General features: G+C 42.3%; 1 long non-coding RNA gene across 1 annotated transcript; it reads right to left on the reverse strand.

The window, feature by feature from the left end:
* Positions 1-1,148: 1,148 nt before the first annotated feature.
* On the reverse strand, positions 1,149-5,742 carry LOC120728278. Its single transcript, XR_005694679.1, has 3 exons — positions 4,965-5,742; positions 1,816-1,913; positions 1,149-1,365 (listed from the first exon to the last, which is right to left on the reverse strand). It is a non-coding gene; the product is annotated as an uncharacterized LOC120728278 (long non-coding RNA).
* Positions 5,743-6,758: the final 1,016 nt, after the last annotated feature.

The following is a 6,758-nucleotide window of genomic DNA, read 5'->3' on the forward strand; positions in this document are numbered from 1 at the left end:
ACTGTGGAAGAGTTCAGGTATTTTTAATGTACTTGTGTGTGGAAGCCTCTCCCACATTCTTTGCAGTAGTTCATTTCGTCTCCAGTGTGTCTACGTTGATGTGGTTTTAGGTCCCGTTGATGATTGGAAGTTTTTTATACAAAGGTCACAAAGAAACTCTTTCCCACCACCACTGCGACGACAGGGCTGAGAACTGGATCCATCTGTGTTGCTCTGCTTTTTTATTTTTATCCTGAATGTCGCCTGAAACAAAGAGCATCTCTGCCAACGTCCAATTACATTTTACCGTTTACATTATAAGACTGAGCTTACTGAACAAAAATGACTCTTCAATTTTCCAAACAGTTCATTCAGTATAACTCCGTAAGTTTACTGATCAGATTTGTTCCAAACACTCAGGTTACAATTACAAGATAAAAAAATCAATACATCCTCACAGTAACTGCACTTGTAGAGTTATTTTCAGGTGTGGATCCGTCGGTGGTTTCTCATGTGATGTGGAGATTTAAAAGTCTTCTCACACAGGTCACATTTATAAGGTCTCTCCTCAGTGTGGCTAAACATGTGTCGTTGTAACTGTGCGTCTGTTATAAACAGTTTCCCACACTGATCACAGCAGGAAACATCATTTCCAGTGTGAATCCGTAGGTGTCTATTTCGGTAGTGTTTGTCGCTGAAACTTTTTCCACAAAAGTTGCAGCTATACGCCTTAATTCCAGAGTGGGTAACTAGATGCCTCTGTAAGTCGTGCTTTTGAGCAAAAGCCTTACCACACAACTCACAGCTGTGTGCTTTAACTCCACTGTGTATGATACGGTGTAATTTTAAGCTTTGATAATGGGTAAAAGACTTTCCACACAATTTGCAGCTGTAAGGTTTAACTCCACTGTGGACGTGTTGGTGTGTTTTAAAGGGTTGAGCGTGGGTAAAAGACTTTCCACACAACTGACAGTTGTACGCTTTAACTCCACTGTGGATGAGTTTGTGTGATTTTAAGCTTTCAGCCCGGGCAAAATCCTTCCCACACAAGTCACAGCTGTAAGCTTTAACTCCACTGTGGAGGACTTGGTGTTTTTTTAATTTTCCAGCCTCGGTAAAAGACTTTCCACACAAGTCACAGCTGTAAGGTTTAACTACACTGTGGACGAGTTGGTGTTTTTTTAAGATTCGAGCCAGGGTAAAAGACTTTCCACACAACTCACAGCTGTAAGGTTTAACTCCACTGTGGATGAGTTGGTGTGTTTTTAGGCTGTCACTCCGGGTAAAATCCTTCTCACACTCATCACAGCTGTAGGATTTCTCTCCCTTTCTTCTTTGACGTTTGTCGGCCTCCTGAGAGCGCTGACTTCTTGCTCCATGTTGGTCCTGCAGTGACAGAGATACAAACAGAGGCAGTGAGTGAAATGCAGTCATGGAACAAACTGAAACTCCCTCCGTCAGTGGAAACAAACATGTCAACAAACACATTGTTGGTGTGTTTCCACCACCTTCTGGTGATAGTATCACATTACAATGATGTGACACAATGAGAGGTGTAATGAAAATTACCTTATTGAAGAAATATATAAGTGGAGAAAATATTTTACTTCATAAAATATTTTGAGTTCAACTGATGATATTGTTGTTTCAATGTGTGCTGATAAAATATGATCTTTGCATTTTCTTCTAACTTCTGTGGTTTTTGGTTGTGAATGTAGAGTCTGTATATAAGGAGGAGCCCAGGATGCAAAAGACAAAGCTGCTGTTAATTGTGTTTTAAAAACCAACCAGTTGCACACAGTTTCAATAACAGTGTAACTGTGATATTTTTCTCACCTTCTGTGTTGAAGTCATCGTTTCCTCTGCAGCTGAGTCCAAATGGCTGAAATTGTCCTTCTGCTGCTCCACCAGACTCTTCTCCTCCTTTTACTCAGCTGGGACACAAAAAGTATATAGACATATTTTATCCCTGACAAAAAGAAGCAGAGCAAATAAACATTACTACACTTCTCAGTGCAGGGCTCGCAAAATCTCAAAATCCCTGGTAACCCTTCTGGCAGGGAAGGGTATTTGGTAGCCCAAAAAAAATTTAAGTAGCCCAAATAAAAAAGAGAGCAATTTTTTGATTGATGTTTTGTTTCCTGTTTTGTTTCCTTTACAATATTATACATTAAAGTATAATATTGTAACAGAAACATTAATCAAAAAATCTTTGAAACACAAATTACAACATTGTTTAAAAATTACAATCATCAACTCAAATACTTGGTTCTACTTGAACAGAAATTTCTATGAACTTGTAAGAACTGTGTAGGACATGAATCAGTCTGTGTCAGATCCTGAATTTAAAATTTCCACTGAAGTCACGGGTAAGAGGCAAGTGGAACCAAGATCTAGGCCATTTGCTTTTTTGAAGTTTGCAAAGACTGCTAAATCGTGCCAGTGGTAGTTCACTCTTTGCAACATAGTACGCTGTTCTAAACAGATTTTTCAGGTTTATTTTTAGTATGTCATTTGCAATTGGTGTTTGTTCTGGGAAAGATATTGCAGACTGAGCAATAATGCATTTATTTCATTTCTCATGGGTTCTAATGGGGGCCTTTCTTAAAATTACTGGTCCCAGCAAAAAAAGGCGCTTGTCGACTCAGAAATCAAGGGAAAACCAACAACACACCCGGCAGAACATTATATTATTTACACGGGTGCACATAAGTGGTCCGCATGTGCGCATCGCTGTCAAAATAAAAGACGTGCACCAGATAAGAAGTTGCAACGCGCGTTTGCGTCCATATAAAAGGCACTGTTTTTGTCCGCTAGTGTGGGATTTTCACGGCACATTCTGCAACACATCTCTGTGCGTTCATCATTTGTTTGAAGCCAGCTCACCTCCTGCAACCACTTTTCCGAGAATACGTGCTTCTTTTGTGGTTCGGACCCCTTCTGACATTTCTTCTGCGGTGGAGGAACACCAAAGTAATTGCTTACAGTAATTGCTTCTTCAACATCTATAAGAGTTCTAAACAAATGTCTGTCCTCCAGAAAATCTTATGTGCACAAAAATATATATAAAAAACAGCCAGCATGCCCCTGCGGGCGGTTTATCCTTCAAGCTCGGGTCCTCTACCAGAGGCCTGGGAGCTTGAGGGTCCTGCGCAGTATCTTAGCTGTTCCCAGGACTGCGCTCTTCTGGACAGAGATCTCCGATGTTATTCCCGGGATCTGCTGGAGCCACTCGCCTAGCTTGGGAGTCACCGCACCTAGTGCTCCGATTACCACGGGGACCACCGTTACCTTCATCCGCCACATCCTCTCGAGCTCTTCTCTGAGCCCTTGGTATTTCTCCAGCTTCTCGTGTTCCTTCTTCCTGATATTGCTGTCATTCGGAACCGCTACATCGATCACTACGGCCGTCTTCTTCTGTTTGTCTACCACCACTATGTCCGGTTGGTTAGCCACCACCATCTTGTCCGTCTGTATCTGGAAGTCCCACAGGATCTTAGCTCGGTCATTCTCCACCACCCTTGGGGGCATCTCCCAAGAATGCAGCAGAGGGATTAAATGAGTGAGACTAGTAGATTCTTAGTTTCTTGTTCCTGATGTGTAGGGGAGGTTTTACCATGACATACACCTTGTTACATGGGATGAAACTTGCATTTTTGTTACCAAGTGGAAGTGAAAAGTCCTAAAACTAGGCTTTCATATTTTTACATTTTGTAGAATTTTATTTTATTTTTTAATGTTTGAGGAGTGCACTGAAAGTTAGGTTTGAGAATCTGCTCTCCTTCAAGCAGGCCTGCATGATTGGAACTAAAAGTGCTATACAAAACTGTTGCTTTAAAAACAATGGTAAGGTGAGCTTCTCCACCTTACAATTAATGTTATGATACCAAACCCACAAGAATGACAGTGGGGGTCTGCCTGTCATAAAATGAGCAGTAAGAGCTGCCTCAAATTTCGTAGCGTAGTGGTAGGTGTGGATAATTTTTTCAACCCCCCCCCCCCCCAAAAAAAAAAAAAAACAGTGGATGGCTGATGTGGGGCAGCCAAATAGTAAACTTTTAAATATAGGGCTGGGCTATATCATACTGCTCACGGTAATACCGGTATAATGTTGGGCAACGATAAGAAAATTAAATACCGCAATAAAATAAGGGTAAAACACGCATGCGCATTGCTTTTGTTTTCATACGCACATTGCAGGAAAAAGCACAGCGGTGACGGAGAATGAGAAGAGCGAAAGTGGATCGTTAAATGAAACGAAATGAATCTGGCTGTAGGCTGTGGCACTTGGCCAGAGGTGGCGCTGGTTGATTCGAGTCCATGTTAGTGCAAACAAAATAAACTGCACACTTTAGTTGTGAAGCAAAAACGCTGAAATCGGGGTAATAAAACGTGCGAGGAGAACGATAACGACGACAAGAGTCTCCCGATCGTTTACTCTCGCCTTCCTGTGAACAACACCGGCGTGGTGTTAATTGTTTGACAATATCACCAACTCGCCACATTTTTAAACATTTTGTTGTTCAGCAGCATCAAGACTGACGGAGTGTGTTTGAGTTAACCTCACAACTGTCACAGATGACACATTTGGTGTTTTTTTGCTGGTTTGTCGGTAGCAGCTCCTGAAACGCAAGTCTACCACACATCTGTTCGACCAACGCCAGTTAATCTGGAACACGGGCCGATTTTTTGTCCCAGTCCAGCCCTGGATGCATCTGGAGACGGTCCTATTAAGTCCTATTCTAAAGGCTGATTGCCCTCCCCCACGCGTGTACCTGTGGCTTTCTGTCCTGGGGTGGGGGCTGGTTGTTCTCCTGCCCTGCACCCAATCCTTTTGTTCATATTCAAAGACCGTTTTTCTGTATGTATTCTTACCCCCTAAAACCCGTCGTATTGTAATGTTGCACGCAATCACAAACTCTAAGTCTGTCTAACTGCAATGTATACCAAGCAATCTATTATTCTCAACAGCGCTAAAAGCTTACCTTTAGATGAGCCCACAAACCGAGAGAAACTCCGTGATGAAGCTGGAAGTCTTAACAAACAGATCTGGGAGCAGAGACCCACGTGGTTCACGCTGATCTGAGCTACGATCCAGGAAACAAGGGTGTTCAGATCGATGCAGAAATTGATCCCAACGTTGGTAGTGGTATATGTTCCTGTAAGTTTACTACTTTACTCCAGTTTCATGAAAAAGTAACTCTCTCTCTGCTCGACTCCTCTCCTGCACAAACACAATTTCTCCGCCCCTTCTTCCCGACTCTGCCGTGATTTGTTACTCGGTTTGGTCACATGACTCATTTGCGCAACGTAACCACGCGGGGTGTAGTTTCAAAATTAGCGCTTAGCGCTTTGGAGTTGACGTCACGCCGCAAAGCATTGTGGGAGCGTGGCACCATTTTCGGGGTCTACAAATCAAAACAAACACACTGTGTTGGAACGAAGATTACAAGATGCTTAAAAGCAGCTCAAAAGAGAATGGACTGTATAGAGACCGATTTCGTTCAGAAATCAAACGCAGCAAACCTTCACCATCTTATCCAGGAGGGTCACCTCTTCACCCTCACATGGAAGAAGTAATCTGATGGTGGTATGTTTGAAGCAGGTCCCTTGTGTAGCGCTGCAACCCAGTCACGATGTTTCATCCATTTCATAGGCTGGTTTGCTAAAATAATGCCAAATTATTAGCAACTCTATAAATAGAAGGTAGTTCTGGAAAATCACTCAGTAGGATGTTTGTTCTAATTTGCTATGAGCTCAGAGCGCATCGAAAATAAAACTAATAGGCTATAAAGAGTGATATGAACATATTTAGAACTTACCGAAACGAAAATGTCTGGAGCACCGACAGATATTTGGAGATGGAAGAGAACTGGATATCAGCTCGTCTCACAGCTGCTCTCCAGGCTAGACGCCTTCGTTTGCTAACATCGATACACAAGCTGCCTCATGTTGCTTCCAGGTTGGGAAAGAATGAAAAGATAAACCATTTTCAAGCTTATTCTCTTGCCGGTCGTGCGATTGAACATTGCAGCCGACCACACAGCAACATTACTGTAACCGGTGACTTTCCTTAAGCAATGTCACTCACACTTTGCATCACTATGAGCTCAACAGTAATCAGATAAGGAGCCCAACACTACAAATGTCACACAATCACTGCACTTCTACTCTAACATCACTTGTCTGTCTGTGTTGAATCCTTCACAAGCACTCTTAGAGAGAAACAAACGTTAGCAATATGGAATGGAATGTGATGAAACCAGATATGTTTGGGATGGATGGGTTTTGCGCTATGAATTCTATAGTGAAAGTGTTGTTTTGTCTCTCTGTGCAGGCCACGGCCTATTATATGCCACAGCCTATTGGAGGCAGAGTTGCAGAGGCTAGAGTGACCACTGGCTATGTGCTTGCAGGGTGGTGGGTCTCAGAGGACAACTTCTAACCCTGTTAAAGGCAACACGTGGAGTGCAACTGGCAGTGTGGCATAGCTGGCTCTGGCCTTGGGACTGTGTGTTTTTATTTGATTCATAAATGGGACACTGGACTGATTTATCTTTTATCTCTTGATTTTTTTTTCTCAATAAATTATCTTTTAGAATTTTAATGACTGTCATCTTTTTGCCCACGACTGAGACGGTTGGTCAGACCTAGAATCTTTCTTTGGGTGTGTTACACTGCAGTCACTGATTCTGGCTTTAATTAATAACTGACGCTTACATGGTCTGAAATCAGAGTTAAGAGTCACTACCTTTGTTCATTTTCCCCACATCATATTT

The sequence above is a fragment of the Simochromis diagramma genome, unplaced genomic scaffold (assembly GCF_900408965.1).
Source record: "Simochromis diagramma unplaced genomic scaffold, fSimDia1.1 OVJJ01000341.1, whole genome shotgun sequence".
Classification (NCBI taxonomy): Eukaryota; Metazoa; Chordata; class Actinopteri; order Cichliformes; family Cichlidae; genus Simochromis; species Simochromis diagramma.